Source organism: Dioscorea cayenensis, chromosome 5 (assembly GCF_009730915.1).
Source record: "Dioscorea cayenensis subsp. rotundata cultivar TDr96_F1 chromosome 5, TDr96_F1_v2_PseudoChromosome.rev07_lg8_w22 25.fasta, whole genome shotgun sequence".
NCBI lineage: Eukaryota > Viridiplantae > Streptophyta > Magnoliopsida > Dioscoreales > Dioscoreaceae > Dioscorea > Dioscorea cayenensis.
Genome location: NC_052475.1, coordinates 12022971 through 12040846, shown reverse-complemented (window position 1 = coordinate 12040846; position 17876 = coordinate 12022971).

Here is a 17876-nt window from a genome sequence, read left to right as displayed (position 1 = left end):
AAGAAAACACGACTTCCTTATAGCACAAACTAACCTTACAACTCATTACTATCATTCATTCGCCGAGGTTCCTAAGAAAATATCATAGCTATCATCGTGGAAGTAAGCATGCAAAGCAACCATCCCTCATTACCCTAGAAATCGTGAGCATTGCCCTCAAATGTACACTAATCAGCGTAACATGGTGGAATCTATAAAATTAAATAAAGCATGAAACAGTGAAGGGAAAGAGATCTGCCCCATTTGTTTGGATGAAGAGTGTTCAGTGAAAGTGCAGCAATGCTAGCAAAGGGCAAAAGGAGAAGAGGCAACAATCCGTGAGAAGTCCCCATGTTGTGGTAAGGCAGAAGGATGGCACCCACGTGATACCGTCGACGTGTCGTGACCGCTTTGATAAACTCGCTTGATCGGCATACCCATACCACAAAAAACAAGTGATCAAACCAATATTATTATGAATACAATCATAGGAGATAACTATATCATCATGGAATTAAGGGAAAATTGAAAGCACAACAATTTTAATGTAAAGAATGAAAATTTCAGCCATTGCTACAGTAACTCGCGAAAAAAATTTTGCAAGAGTTTCTCCTACACATCAAGCTTCCCAAAATTTACAAATGAAGGAAAAACTCAAAGAATTGGGCAACCACCACATCATAACAACCAAATATATCATTCAAGCATCAAAAATACAATGAAAACACAATGAAACCCAAGTTTGAAGCAAAACCTAGAATTAGAGCATGGAGGCTTGAGGTGATGAGATCCGCTAAAAAGGTTGATAAAAACTCTCGATTAAAAACACAAGAGCAAGTTTGCAAGATGGAGGAGAGGTGATTAGAGAAGAAAAACTAGACAAAAATGGTGGGAGAAATGAAGTAGAATGAAGGAGAGATGAGGAGGAAAAACAAGAGGAGATGAAGGAGAAGAGAGGAAGGGAGACAAGCTCCCTTTAATGTAGCCCAGCCCATGCGGGCGCATGGCGCCCAGATGGGCTCGGAAAAACCCACCGGGGTCTCACTGGAGTGCCTGCGCGGGAAAGATGGCGCCTGCGGTGGAGCCCCCGCAGCCACGCTGGCCATGAGGGCCGAAGCTCTCACGGCGCCCGTGAGCCTCCCACCCACGCACACAGCACCCCGTGAGGGGTTCCATGCGGCCGCAAGGAGGCCGCAGGCCCCTAACATGTTACAGTGTCCATACGGGCCGAGACAGCCCTAGATGGACCGAAAAATTGAAAATTTGGCATGGTTCCTCTTGCAAACTCAATAAAATATGAATTACAACCATTTAAGCGCCGGGATGACAATAAAACACAACTAAACAATACTAATTCAAGGCCAAAGCCACACAAGAAAGCTCCAAGCATGAGTGGAGCACGCACAACAAAAATATGAGAACTTCACTAGCATATGCATTCAACCACAACTAAGAAAACTAAAAGAAATACTTAGAAAATTTAAAGACTGACGAATTTAGAAAAACTTGGGTTGCCTCCCAAGAAGCGCCTTGTTTAACGTCATTAGCCTCGACGCACCTTCATACTCTCACCTCGTGGTGGATCAAATGTTGGGACTTACCTCCAAGTCCGTGGAGAAGTGTTCCAAGATGGGAAACTCATCGAGAGGCATGAGAAGACACGGAATTTACCCTTCCCTCGAAGAATAGTCGATCATCTCCCGTGTTGGTGATAATGCACAATTCAACCCCAATTTCTGCTTTCTGTCCTTCTTACACCATATTTTCCCGGTGGTTGATTTTCTTTTTATTGCGCGCCATGGAAATGTCTCCACAAAGCCTACATGCTTTTACTTGTGAGGGAGGTGAGTTGTCTCTTAGATTCGCCACCATCCACTCCTTCTAAGAATTCATCCGTAGGGGTTAATCGCCAAGACCTCCCGCACACAACAAGAATAATCATATCAGTTTCATCGGTAAAATAGAGGGATCATCGTGGTCCAAGGTGTGTTTCTATAGCCACGGGAGTGTAAAAATGACTTTCTCATCCCCCACTCTTAATGTCATTCTTCCCCCCTTTACATCAATGAGGGCACCGGCGGTGTTAAGAAATGGTCGCCCGAGGATCACTGGGACTTCAACATCATCATCCACATCGAGAATAACAAAAATCCACCGATAATGAGTTTGTCTACTTTAACCAAAGACATCCTCAACAACACCGCGAGGTTTCTTTATATAGACCGATCCGCAAGTTGTATTGTCATCCTTGTAGGCCTCATGTCATCTAACCCCACTCTCAAAAAGCTTGTAGGGCATCACATTGATATCGGCCCTGATCCGCTAACGCCTTCTCTTGCATGCCTTCCCCAATCACACATGGAATAATGAAACTCCCGGGATCAGCTAATTTCTTAGGGAGCTTCCTCCCGAATCACCGCAGAAAGCGCTCGTGGTAATGCAACTCGCTTTCTAATTCCTCCAATTTTTCTCTTGTTAGTCATCAAGTCTTTCATAAATTTGGCATACTTGGGCATTTGGGTTAATGCCTCAACAAGAGGGATATTTATGTGTAAATCGCTTGAACACATTCAGGAATTTCTTGAATCGGGCCTCCTTTATCTTGCTTTAACTCTAGCTGATAGGGAATAGTCGGCTTGTACTCGTGTACCCTCGGTGTTGGTAGTTGAAGGGTTTCTTCATCTTGCTTTTCTTTTCCTGCTCAACTAAACTCTCGACGACATAGGGTCTTCCTGCACGGGCCACCCCATCATGCATGCGATTTTCGAGCCCTCCTTGGCTCGTGCTTCCAACCCGCTTCCCGCTCGAGGGTGACGGCCTTCAAATGCCCCTGGATTATTCTCAGCTGTTACTAGGGAGGCTACCCGGTGGGCGCTCGAATTTGCTCTAGCAAGTTGCCCAACTTGGTATTCCAAAGATTGGATGGAGGCCTGAACATTCCTCAGAACGGTGTTCACTTCAGCGAATTGATTGTTGATGTTCACGAATTTTGCCTCAGTGCTGATCATGAATCTCGCTAACACATCTTCGTGGAGAACTTCTCTCGGTCGGCCATGGAAGTTGGATGTGAAAGTCCCCGAGGTCGCTGAGAGCCGAGGTTGTCGTTGTTGACCCCTATGAAAAAAATTTGGGTGATTCCCTCCACCCCTCGATCATGTATGTGTTTCCATAGGGATTGCCTGGACCTCGAGGACCTCCCCCAACATAATCAACTGTCTCGACTGGGGCAACAGAGGCTATTGAAATTGGACACCTAATAAAAGAGCATGCCCTCCCGCCCCCACAAGTCTCGCAAGACAAACCGCCTCCAATTTGAGCTTGAACCCAACATAAACCGATCAATCTCTTTGTTAGGGGCCTCCACCTTAGCGGCTAGTGCAAAGTGTTGTCATCTATCTCATAAATTCCACTGCCTTAGGTGGTTTCGCCTAGTAGACCAGCTGGCATTACATATCGCCATGTTTTCAATCAACACTTTCAAAGATCATCGTGGGGTTTTATTACTCAATGACTGCAGAGATCGATGAGTTGCCTAGTTGCATAATTCAAAACCATTGCAAAGCATCTCGAATTCTCATCCACGAGGAGAAGCCATGATGGGGCACTTAGTAGGAGATCCTTGAATCTCTCGTAGTGCTTCAAAAAGTGTCTCCCGAGTCCCCTGCCGGAATGCGTAAATTTCTTGCCTCAATCTAGCCGCTTTGCTTTGGTGGGAAATACTCTAGCAAGAAATTTGTCCACCATTTCCTTCCAAGTGGTGATCGACCCCCGGTGCCAATGACGTGAGCCACCGATATGCTGCTCCCCTTAGACTGAAAGGGAATAATCTCAATCTTATCGCATCATCAGACACTGAGTTAATCTTGAAGGTGGAACAAATTTGGAGGAAGCGAGACAAATGCGCATGCAGTCCTCATCACTAACCCATCAAATTGTACTGGAATTTTTGGATCATCCCAATTGTGCTTGCTTTGATTTCAAAGTTATTAGCCGGCATGCATGGGGAGCATGCACACTCGAATTCCTCACCCAAGAACCGAGGCCTTTCATAATCGGACAAGGTACGCCTTGGTTCCGCCACGATCAAGGTTCACTAATCTCAACCCGTGTTCCTTGATGTTCGAACTCTCACCCACCTCTCTCAATCTTTGATGCAAGGCTCTCTCAATTTCGTCTAATCAGTTCTACTAAATTTGTTTGATTTGCACGTGTCATAAGATGGTACCTCGACAATATTGAGAGCCAATAATCGTGACAAAAACACGAGATAATAAAACAAAAATAAGAGCAAGTGGAATGGAAATATATGTACAAAAAAAGAAGCGTATGAACAAAAATAAAAGAATGGCTAAATCAATAAACTCTAAGTTTTCCGAGTATTCCTTGTGGGTCCCCGGCAACGGCGCCAAAAACTTGATGAGTGCGATCCGCAAGTGCACGGAGTCGTCAGTAATACCTCTCGCATGCGAGCACGAGAGTGCGTGATTCCCCGGCCCAAGGATCTACCCTTACTTCCTCTTCGCTATTGTCTCAGCCGATGATTCGAAAAGGTTTCTCTAATCTATTAATTTAAATAAGATGACTACAAGTGGAGACTAAAAATACTGGAGAGGGGTATAAAAATCGGGGAAAGGAACGTCACGGATGCGGATTCCCTAGGGGCTACTAAAGTGCACAGGATGCTAAGAATGTCATGCAATTGAAGGTTTGGACCTAGAGATTTCCTAGATTAGGTCAACCCGATGGTCACGCCATTGACCCTAATCCGGTATAAGTATTGATCACGTAATTTCTTCCGATCAAATCCTCATACGATTGCATTAACAAGTGGGGAAATCCCTAATTAGAGCCGGAACACAACTTGGTCTAGCCCTAATGGTGGAGGGGCACGTATCACCCGATGGTCACGGGCGTATTCGTACATGAATCCCTTCCAAACTTGGTGTGTCTAGTACAAGGGCGATGGTCACGCTACTAAGTACAACCTAGCAGCTTGGTTTTACAGAGTTCTCATGTAAGCAACACATCAAATGCACCAAGAATGAATCTCAAAAACACAACAATTGCAATAAACAAACTTAAATCATCCAAATACACAGTTCACCCTAAGGTTCACCGAGCATCCGTGACCTTTGGGGTCTACTCTGTCCATACAAAACAAATCCAAGCAACAAATCCATGCAAACAACTACAAAATGGCATAATAAAAACTCCCTCAAACAATGGAAGAAGGAAGACAAGCCAAGCTAGGTGGAAAGGCTTTCCCACGGACGCCGCAATGGGGGCGGCTTCCTCGCTGCTCTACAAACTCCCAAAGAAGAGATCGATGAAGATCTAGCCAAATCCGAGCTTCTCCCTTAGATTTCCCTTCTCCAAAAACATGTAATCTTGCCTCTCAAAGACTCGGTAAAAAAATCGGCTTGAAGAACTCTCCCAAAAACTCCTCTTCTTGCCCTAGAAGAAATCAGCTTCTTATATACCCCGTCAGTCCATGCGGGCTCCATGCGGGCGCATGGAGCCCGTGAAAGCTCATGACCAAGTGCCCAAAAACCCTCGCCGTGCTCATGTTGCTCACTACGGTGTTTTTGGATACAAGATTTCCCCTACAGTGTTTTGCTACAAGATCGAGACTTGAGAATTCCCAGCAAACCTCACGGGCATCCATGCGGGCGCATGGAGCCCGTGAAACTCCCAGCCAAACGGCCGCAGGAAGAACAATGACCTGCTATAGTGTCGCTACAGTGCTACTACGGTACCGGGACCCCAAAAATGCCGTTTTTGATGTCGAATTCATCCGATTTGCATTTTTGAGCATTGTTTGACTCATTTAAGACCTGCAACACCGAAATAACCAATTTAGACATAAAACGTGCATCAATTCGTTAACATGTTCACAAATAATACACGATTAATACATATAAAATACATACATTTAGGCGTTTATCACGGGCTCACCCATTTGCTGTCGGATATGGGATAGATGATTCATGCATCCAAAAGTTTTATTACCTCCGCCTTGACAACCTCCTTCATATTCGGGTTCAATCTTCGATGAGGTTGGATCACAGATTTGTAGTCATCCTCCATTAGGATTTTATGAGTGCAGAATGATTGGTTTATACACTTAATATCGGAGATCTTCCATGAAAATAGCTGATTTGTGCTTTTTCAACATGCTAACAAGCTTATCCTTTTGCTCCGCAGACAAGTTTGAAGCTACAATCACAGGGAGTTTGGTGTCTTCCATTAAGAATGCATATTCCAAATGTGTTGGAAGAGTTTTTAACTCAAGTTCTGGTGGTTCAACAATTGATGGGCGCAAGCTGCCCTCCTTCAATCTATCAATCTCCTCGAAAATCATTTGCCCTCATGTTCACAGTTATTCTCCTCTTCTTCAACATGGGTACCTATTTCTTTACAATCTGCAATGGATATCAACATGTCCATTCCACAAAGTTCCGCTTTTTGAAATAACAACTCCCACTCGAAAAAGAGTTCTTGCCTTTGGTCTTGATAGGAAGAATCAAACCGAGCAAGGATTCTTTTCTACACTTTCCTCCAACTCGATCACTCATTGAAACCGACGTGAATGTCTCAAACCCGCTTTTATCACATTATCTAATTCACAATTTTACCCTTGAATCCTGACGATGTACTCTTCAACTGATTCTTCTACTGTCTATTGAGTTGTATACTGCTCATGATGAGAATAACAAGGTATGTCGTGAAATGCAACTGTTTGAACTTTCTGCTCCACGTTTTCAACCATTCTCATGATATTGTCAAATGACTCAAACATGTTATTTATTTTCTGCAATTAAAAAGAAATAAGGAAAAGTCAGAACAATGATAGAATAAGAAGATATGAAATAGAATGTATGGTGAAATAGCTAAGAAAACAAAGTGCAAAGTATCTCTAAACGGCTACTCCCCGGCAACGGTGCCAAAAACTTGACAAGATCCCCTTGCGTATATCCCGGAAGTGCACATGTTTGTCGAAGTAATAATCCCGGATGAGCGGGTATTGAATCCACAGGGAGTAGGGAATAAAAACACTTAATCCGCTTCTTAGCTATGTGAAAGATTAGTAGTGATAAGTGTGACAATGATTCAATTCTCAAAAGTAAAAACAACAAGTAAGAGAGCACGAGTAAAGGAGGAGGTAAGGCAATCGATAAAGATGGGGTACTCGGATAATGCTCCGCCTAGGACAATCGCTTTAAGTGTAAGAACCCTCTATTATGCTTCTTAATCAATGCAATGGTGAGTCGTGGAAATCTCAAATACATAGTCCCAAATCTAAGGTCAACTATGCCTAACTCTATACATGTCCTAGAGGAGAGATTAGATAACCTCTCAACCTCGCGACTCGAATAGAGTTGCAATGAGATCTAGGGATTCAAAGTGATAAATCTCTTCCCTAATTATAGACCTAACCCTTTGGTCCGGTGGAAGGTCCCCTAACCACGATTAAGCCCTAAATACTAAGATCACCTCAACGCTTCACTCCGCTGCAGCTTGCAACTAAGCCCCCGAAATGAGGGTCATCCATTAGACCATTCACTCTATTATGGCTGCAAAGATCTCAAGGAACGGAGGTCAGATCTATCACGCCGGAGGGGAAAGGGGACGGTCCCTGCACCTCCTCGACTCACCCTCTCAACCCTCTCCAACCTAGCTTTTGTCTAACTCTCATGGTGTGTCACTCACTCACAAGGTTACCGACAAGAACTCTTAACCCTAGTGTCACTCTAGGGGAAATGTTCATACAATCAAGTATTCAAGGTTGGAACTCACAACAAACATCAATTAACTAAAAGCATAATAAAGAGATTCAATAAAACAAATACATCCTAGGGTTCACAAATACCCAAGTATCGACTAGGTGTTTAGCTCTCCATGGAGCTAAGTAGAATCAAAGAAATAGAATATAAAAGCAATAAATCCATAGAGAAAACCCCTTGATAGTCGTGTCGATTATCTTGTGGAAAGTCCTCTACTCGTCTTGTGAAATAGAATATACAAGTACTTATTAGCGATTCAAGGTCCTCTTGCGGAAGTGTCCACAGCATGGTTTCCCCGAATGGATGATCATTCAAACTCTTTACAACGGGTTGAATCCAAGTACAAGAAAACTTCTAGATGCCACCGCATGAGGTACAATGTGGAACAAGACCTCTGAAGAAGCCCGACAGTTAGTAGATGAAATGCCCATGAATAGCTACCAATGGAATGCAAGAGAAAAGAAAAAAGTGGCTGGACTCCATGAAATTGATGCGTCTACATCCTTACCAACCCAAGTAGAGGCATTGAGCAAGAAACTAGATACATTGACTTCACCGAGGGTGGCCATGATCACAAGTTGTGATATTTGTGGGGGTTCACATATGCCGTCTGACTGTCCTATTTCAATTGCTACGTTAGCCCCGACTGAACAAGTAGACTTTGTGGGTAATTCAGGAAAAGTCCAAGGTAATCCTTATTACAACACCTACAACCAAGGGTGGAGGAACCAACCCAATTTCTCATGAAGTAACCAAGGGAAGCAAAAGGCCATAACACCATTGGGTTTTCAACAACAACAAGCCCCGAACATGGAGAATAGAGTTTCAAGGTTGAAAACCCGGATGACTGACTTAGAGAAAGCCTTGACTAGATTTGTGCAACCATCCGATGCACGGTTCAAATCGATTGAGGCTACAATTCACAACCATACCACTATATTGCACAATCTAGAAAATCAAGTAAGGCAAATCATGAAGTCCAATGTTAAAGCACCCGAGGTCATGGAGGTTGACGAGAGAGCTAACTAAGAAAAGGATGTGGCACCCCAACCTTACAAGCCAAGAATCCCGTATCCTTCAAGATTGAAGAACGACCAAAATGATGAACAATAGAAGAAGTTCTTGGGTCTATTCAAGCAATTACACACCAACATTCCTTTTGTGGAGGTGTTGTCTTAAATACCTCGCTATGCCAAGTCCTTGACAGATCTTTTGACCAGCAAGAGAAAGTTAGAGGAGAGTGCATTGGTGATCTTAGATGCCTCTTGTTTGGTGGTGTTGCAAAAGAATATGCCGAACAAGAAGAAAGACCCCGGAAAGATTTGTGATTCAGTACAACATTAGTAATTTAGGTGAAGAGATGGCATTGGCGGATTCGGGAGCTAGAATCAACATCATGCCATAATTGTTCTTTCAGAAGCTAGGGTTGGGAGAGCCTGGGGCCACTCGGATGACATTGTAATTGACAGACCGAATGGTGCGACATCCGAGGGGCATCATTGAAAACATACTTGTCAAGATGGACAAGTACATATTTCCTGTAGACTTCGTAGTATTGGATGTCGATGAGGATGTAGATGTTCCTTTGATACTTGGGAGGCCATTCTTGTGCACTTCCAAGGCACTTATTGACATGGACGGCGGAGAGTTGACACTAAGGGTTGGAGATGCTAGCTCACATATTGCCTCGCCAAAGCCATGCGACATTCTCTCGACTTTGATGATACTCTTTGTTTTCTTGACACTACCGATGAACTAATCAATGAATATGTGCAGAAATGTTGAATCCGGTCCCGTACATGGGGTTGCTAGACCAAGAAATGGAGAGACGAAGAAGTGATGATGCTTGGTCCTGAGGTGAAGGTAGCATCAACTCAGGGGATTATGAAGAAGATGCTCCAGAAGATAAAGTGAGTGAGGAGACACCCCAAGAAATGGCCCAAGGTTGTTGGGGATATGCAAGAATGGAACAAGGGTGATGAACCCTTAAGTAGTAACAACCTCAACAATTACTCTTCTACCATAAAAAGGCTATGTTCATCATGCTTCCAAGTCATGGGTAAGAGGGGAACCTTCATCTATGACCCCCCATGAGGTAAGACAAGGTACGACAACCTAAGTGACGTTAAACAAGCGCTTCTTGGGAGGCAACCCAAGTTATTACTCTTTTTCTAGTTTTTAGTTTAGTGTTTGCATGAATAAGGCTTTAAGTGTTGGTGTCTTGATTTTTAGATGTTGTTGCTATGATTTTTTCGTGGACATTTTTGTGTTATCATGTGCTTAAATATCTATAGTGAAGTTGGTGGTCGTTTGAGAGAGTTTTTGGTGCTTTTCTTTGGTATATTTTGTATGATAAGGTAGGCTCTGAGTGTATTGCTATGTTCAAGAATTTTCTGCAGAGGCTGCAGAGTTTTCTAAGGCATCCAGAGAAAACGCACGATCGTATGGAATTTCCACATGGCCGTGGGTCTCTACTGCAAGTTCATCCCTAGAAGACACAGTGGGCATGGACTCACCCTTGTGAACAGCCTTGTGACGGTCCACGCCCGTGGGTAATTTCCACATGGCCATGTGTCATCCTGCAGAGACTTAGAGATTTTTCCCTAGAAGACACAGGGGCGTGGACTCGCCCCTTTAGATGGCTTTCTGACAAACACACGGGCGTGGATAATTTCAGCACGCGCGTGTGGATCTTCGCAGAAGATCTCTCTTCCATCCCGAGAATAAACAGGGACGTTTAAGTGCCCCTGTGAGCTGGTGCTGTGAAGGTCCACGCAGTGTGGTATTTTTAACAAGGGCTTGTGAAACACTTAGGGATTTTTCTGGGATTGACAGATAAGCCATAGGAACGTGCATCTGCCCCTGTGGGACAGGCACACAGGCATGGGTAATTTTTGTACGCTCGTGTGGTTGTATTTAGGAGCACTGTGTATTATCCCGTGAGCACACACCCGTATGGTTGTGCAGAATTCCAAGAGACACGGGTTTTTCTTAAAATCTCCTTGAGTTTCTTCTTCATTATACTCCCAATCTCTCTAAGAACACCCTTTATCATTCTCCCGACCTCAGACCATTGATTTATAGGGAATTTTACTCGATGTTTTGGCCGATTTTGAAGTTTGTATCTTCATATCGTCAGTAAGACATTAATCCCTCTTTTATTCACCATTTCTCATTCTTATTGGATTAAAACTTATAGTTATACTTCAGTTTTCCTCTAGAAGGGTAATTGTATTCATAGAAGTAGTCTAGGAATATCTTGGAGCTATATACTTAAATTCTTGGTGCGCAGCCGTGAGGTTTTCACACCCCGCGGATCCACACGGGCGTGGGGATTTGCATATGACTGTGTGGATTTCTACAGTATTACTTTGTGAGCTTCTTTGATAATTTCTTCTTCAATTCTTGCAGATATGGCACCTCATTCGAAGAAACAAAGAGGATAAGCGTCCTAGGGAGACTTCACCTAAGTTGGCACATATTGAATTTTTGAATCCCGAGCATCAGACTCGGTTTGAGTGGTTGTCAAGACTCAAGGTTGAATAGTCCCATTTCATGGAATTGAGTTCACTGGAGAGGTTCAGTGAGGAGATGACTTAGCTGACAAGATAGACAAGCTATTGGCCGTGGAAAGCTGGAGGAGATTATTATTGATTCGAGAACCAGCTTTCCACACATTGACGCTGGAGGTATTGGTATCCTTCGAGTTTGATCGGTCGTGTAGGAGATATGACAGCATTGATGTCATATAGTTTAGGGCATTCGGACACTAGTTCAGCATGAGTGTCACTAAGTTTTTAGTTTGGATGGGCTTGTATGATGAGAAATACACAGATACAGAAGAGTATGGACACATGCCGACAGATTACCCCGGCACCTTGACCTCGCAGCAGGCATACCGAGCTTTTTGTAAATAGGGGCAATATAAATCTGGAGTGACCAAGGCTTCATTGTTGTTCCGGCCGAGCTACAGATACTTACACTTAGTCCTTAGCAAATCTGTGAATGGCTGAGGCGACATCACATGTGTTCTGAGCCGACAGTAGCTACTTTATTTATATTCCTTGGTCTAGGACGTGCTGATTCACCTAGGGCACATAGTAATGGACTTCCTGAGTCAACATGGTAAGTATGTAAGAGTGGGAGTATTATTCACTTACCCTTACATCACTAGACTCGTCCTGGGGATAGGCCTAGTGGATGCTATCCGAGGTGCTGAAAAGACGGTTACCCCTCTTCTCTTTGGACTTGATACGATAAGGATGATGGGGTTAGTGCGCAGATGTGTGCCTAGAGCATACATTTTGGCTATGCCTACCCCAGAGACCACCGAGAGTAGAGAAGACGCAGTAGAGGGTTCACAATAGGCCCTTGAGCCTCAGTTTGCACCCAGGGAGACAGGGGCACCCTTCATAGCATAGGAGATACCCTGGTGTCCGGTATATATTATTACTCCTGCTCGAGCCTATGATCATTTTGAGAAGCTCGAGAGTGCTATGGATGTGGTTCGGACCGAGATCGCCAAGGTCAGGGCTACACAGGTTACGCAGTACGCAGGGATAATGGCGCATCTTGACACCATACTACAGTTATTAGAGTGAGACGCGTCCTCACATTTCATCAGGACAAGGAGGACCCTCGGACACCGCTAGCATCACTGATACCTGATCCACCGGCACCATTCGGCCTAGCACCGACAGTAGCGGCAGAGCTAACCGCCGATGACATTGACACTTGATGCATCTTTTATTTCTTTACTTTTACATTATCTTTTGGGCTTGTATACTTAGAAAGGATCTTCCATCTGAGTATATCTTTTATTTTTATTTTGAGTTGTATTTCGTTGCCCTATATTTTATATACTCGAGTTATTTTTGTTTATTGACCTTTAATGAACCTCCTTGTGTATGCGTGCAGATAGTCTTGTTAGTATGAGAACTGAGAACTAGTTATGGACAAGGACAATGTGGCCCGTGTGTGCTTCACAACCCGCTGGAACTTTACTCGCAAGGATTTACCGCCATCAAACACAACATTAGGAGTCAGCGGAGTATTGTTTCAGTTGCCCACGGCCACATATTTCCTTGATTACTATACTTTCTATTGTGCTTGCATGTGTTTTCACGAAGTACTGTAGTAAGTTACTCCAGCAAACCAATGTAGCAATACAATGTTGAAGTTACTGTTCACAGCGGGCTGAAAATCAGGTTTCCAGAGAATCCACACTGGCATGTGGAAATTCTACATGCCCATGTGATAAATATACAGGGGCATGTGGATGCCTTATTCCAGCCCTATTTAAGCCACTACTCAGCCTGATTTTGTAGAGAATCTTTCAACCTTCTCTCCAACTTTTCTCCATCTTTTGAGGCGCTATCGGCTAGGGTTTTGAGAGGCTTTGGCAAGTCTTTAGAGTAGTTCTATGGATTCGACACCGGACTTCGCTTGGAAGAAGGTTATTGGTGGAGCTTTCGCCGGCATCGATGCGGAGAGGTGCGTCCTAGGCCGGACAAGGGGACCTTTGGAGAAGACGAGGCTACTCCACAAGATTATCAACACGACTATTGAGGAGTTTTCCTACGGATTATTTGTTTTTACTTTCGATTTGATTATTGATTGCATCTTGCTCCATGGAGAGATAAACTCCCTAGTGGGTACTTGGATTTTGTAAACCCTAGGATCATAATGTTTCTTTTACCTTTTATTATACCTTCCTTAATTGATGTTTTTAATTGAGTTTCAATCTTGAATGCTTGTTGAATGATTTCTCCCTTAGAGTAACACTAGGGTTGAGAGTTCATCTTGGTAACCTCTGTGAATGGGTGACACGCCATGAGGGTTAGACAAAGCTAGATTGTAGAGGGTGGAGAGTGTGAATCAAGAGGTAGCGGAGCATCCCCTTTCTACTCCAGTGTGATTTATCCTCCCTCCAATTCCTAGAGTTCCTTGATGTTACAATAGAGTGAAGAACTAAAGGATGAACTCCGCTAGGGCTTAGTTGCGCTAGCAACAAAGTGAAGTGTTAAAGTGACTTTAGTATCTGTGGCTTAATTGTGACTAGGGGCTTTCACCTTGACCAAAGGGTTAGATCTACATATAGGAATAGGGTTTATCATTTGGAATCCCAAGAACTCCATGCAACTTTGCACAGTGTGAGGTGCTGAGACTGAGCGATTTCTACACCGGGACATAGTGTAGAGTTAGTTGCGGTTGACCTAAAGTTAGGGACCTTGTGCTTTAGGATTTCCATGACTCATTAAGCATTAGATAGGAAGCATAGTAGTAGGTATTGCACTTGATACATTAGTCCTAGGGAGAGCAGTGTCTGAGTACCTTACTTCTATAAATTGCCTTTCCTCTCACTTACTTGGGCCTCTCATTCTTGTTTCTTTTATTTCTATCTACATTACGTTTTATCATGACAATCATTATTCATCTTCACTTGGTTAAGTAGGACCGTGCACTTGCGGGTCACACGCAAGGGGCGTTGTCAAAACCTTTATAGGAATTCATCGTATAGGCATGGCAACAAGTTCCAAGTAGGAGATCAAATCCTTTTTAATTTAAGACTGAGGTTTTTTCCTGGTAAACTGAAATCAAGGTGGTTAGGACTTTCAGGGTAACACAAGTTTTTCACTATGGAGCTGTAGAGATAACTCACCTCGAGAGAGATACTTTCAAGGAAAATGGTTATTGTTTAAAATATTATTTTAAAGAGAGCAATTGGAATGACAAGAGGGAAGAATTCAACCTTTTTCAATCATTATGAGGTAAGAGCAAGTATGTCAGAATTATGATATAAAACAAGCACTTCTTGGGTGGAAACGCAAGTAGCCAAGTAGCTTTTATGCATTAGTTCATTTATTTTTAATTTTCGTCTTAATCATCTAGTGATTGAACAAAGAGTGGTACTTAATTTAATGGTTTCAAGTTGACTTATCTCCATTGAATTTTATGAGCGAAATTTGTTGTGGAGCCTAGTATTATTATTAGGAATTGTTTTCATGCCATTTTATAAAGGGAGAGCCCTTAGTAGCTCGCTGGTTATGGTACAATGGGTGTGGTACAACTGTTGTACACCCGTTGTGATGCACAGAAAAAAAAGTTCTATTTTCTGGAAAATTTGGCTGAGTCTGTCACGAGCTCTCAACGCCAGTGGTGATTAGTCACAGCTGTCCCACAGAGCCTGCTATATATCTACATTTATTGGAGGACTAGCATGGCCTTACCAAGCACATGGTAAGTCTATGGTGAGCATAATGAGGCTTAGAACGGATGTTGCCATCACTTAGAAACTTTTTGAGCCATAGTTGAGTTGATAACGACCCCATAACGGGCTTGTAATGACCGTGGTGCTTCATGGAGCTGAATCAATAAACGACAGCTGTCACATGACCATTATAAAGATTGTTAGAGGTGATATAGGGTTACCGACGGTCGACCCTTAACCTTTCTCACACAAAACTTAGCTTCCTCTCTTCAACTCCATTGGAGTGCCCTCCCTGATGATCTTTTGGTGATTCTATAAGGTTTTAGAACTACTCTTGCACGATTTAGCACCGTAGCTCATTTATTTTTACCGCCGAACAATCTTGTCTTCTCTACTAATTTTGTAAGAAATTCCTAAAACCTTTTAAATAATAATTTTATGGTGTATAAATGGCATTAAATAGTTTAGTGATAAGTGCTTATGTATACATATTAATTAGTATAATATACGTACATTGAGCATTGCTTTTATCAGGTTTTATACCTCATTCTTGTGTTTTTGTGTTCTTTTGTGCATTCAAGGTTTTGAGGACATGTTAAAGAGAAAAGGTGCAAAAATAGGTCATGAACGCAGGTTTTGAGATTTCCCTTTTGTGCAACAAGGATCAAGACATAAGCCATGATCATATGCATGATTGTGTATGCCAACTTCTAAGAGTGTTCATGTAAATTCATGAGTTGGAAGCGTACAAAAGGTAGTCACCTACTCATGTTCCAGCTTGTGTAGAGATTTTGAGAGCCTTCTCAATGTGTTTGAAAAATAAGAGATGATGTAACCTACCACATGGGTGTGTTCCCAGCTGTGTGGCTGACAAGGTCCCCTTCCGTATATCCCGCAAGTGCACGGGTTTGTCGAAGTAATACTCCCGGGTGAGCGGGTATCGAATCCACAGGGAGTAGGGAATAAAAATACTTAGTTCGATTCTTAGCTATGTAAAAGATCAATGATAATGAGTGTGACAATGATTCAATTCTCAACAGTAAAAGCAACAAGTAAGAGAGCAAAAGTAAAGAAGGGGGTAAGGCAATCGATAAAGATGGGGTACCCGGATAATGCTCCGCCTAGGATAATTGTTTCAAGTGCAAGAACCCTCTATTATGTTTCCTAATCAATGCAGTGGTGAGTCGTGGAAATCCTTAATTACATAGTCCCCAATCTAAGGTCAACTATGCCTAACTCTATACATGTCCCGGAGGAGAAATCGAACAATCTCAACACCTCACACTCGCATAGAGTTGCAATGAGCTCTAGGGATTCCAAGTGATAAATCTCTTCCTTATAATAGGCCTAACCCTTTGGTCCAGGTGGAAGGTCCCTAACCACAATTGAGCCCTAGATACTAAGATCACCTCAACACTTCACTCCGTTGCACGAGCAACTAAGCCCCAGCGGAAGTTCATCCTTAGACCATTCACTCTATTATGACCGTAAAGAACCTGAGGAACGGAGGGAAAGGGGACGCTCCTGTACCTCTCGACTCACCCTCTCAACCCTCTCCAACCTAGCTTTGTCTAACGCTCGTGGTGTCTCACTTACTCACAAGGTTACCAACAAGAACTCTCAACCCTAGTGTCACTCTAGGGGAAATGTTCATACAATCAAGCATTCAAGGTTGGAACTCACAATAAACATCAATTTATTGAAAGCATAATAATGAGGTTCAAAGAAACAAATACATCATAGGGTTCACAATACCGAGTACCCACTAGGGGTTTAGCTCTCCATGGAGCTAAGTACAATCAAAGAAATAGAATGTAAAAGCAATGAATCCATAAATAACCCCCTTGATAATTTCCACAAGCCCGTGTGGATCCTCTGAACTCCTGTTTTCTCGGCCGGCTGTGAACAGTGCTGCTACAATACTTTCTACCATGTTGCTACATTACTCTTTTACAGTGTTCGGTCTGAATAGCTTCCCGAATCCATACTTTCATCGGAGTAATGCAAACAGGCACACGTTCACGTCATGGATCACTTGCATCTTCAATTATAGGCACGTTGGTAAAGCTCTTGTTCTATGTGCATAAGTCAGAATGCTCGAGTGTGACTGCCTTTGTGCCCCTCCAAATGGGTGTGCCAACTCGAATACGAGGAGGTTGGCACACACTCTAGCATCTCACATCGACCTATGTCTTCGCGTTTGAACCTTAGGAGGATTTCCTCCAAAATCGGTGCATTGTAATCCACATTGGCTTCTTTCCTTCATACTTGGCCTCACAAACATACCTGCACGAAAGTAACATAAAAACACACATATTAGTGTAAAATCCTGAGAAAAGTAATGCTCAACATAAGGAATGAATGCTTCGCATTCATATCGCACAAGCACTTATCAGTGGCCTCAAAGAGGAAAATGAAATCCGGTGGTACTGTTCATAGGTTATTGTAGTAAATTACTGTCCCCAAGTTACTGTAGCAGATTAATGTTCATGGTACCAAAATAGAGAAACTATATGACCATGTTAAGCCCTGATTTACAGGTTTAAAAGGCTGCTTGAAGAGTTATTTTTGGACATATTTTTCCAATCCTTAGGAGAGGGTCTAGCTAGGGTTTGGAAGAGGTTTTCCTTCTGAGGTTTTGGAGCATTTTTATGGGAGCTTTCATCTGCATTAATTTGGAGAGGTGCCCTAGGCTCAATAAAGGAGTCATAAGGAGAAGCGGCTCTTGGAGACCATCATCACATAACAAAAGGGGGTTAATTTTATGGATTGTTTGCACTCATATTTGATTTCACATTTGATTTTTATTGTTCCATGGAGAGCGAAACCCCTAGTAGGTACTTGGACATTCAAACCCTAGGTTATACTTGTTTCTTTGACTTTATTGCATTTCCTTTAATTGA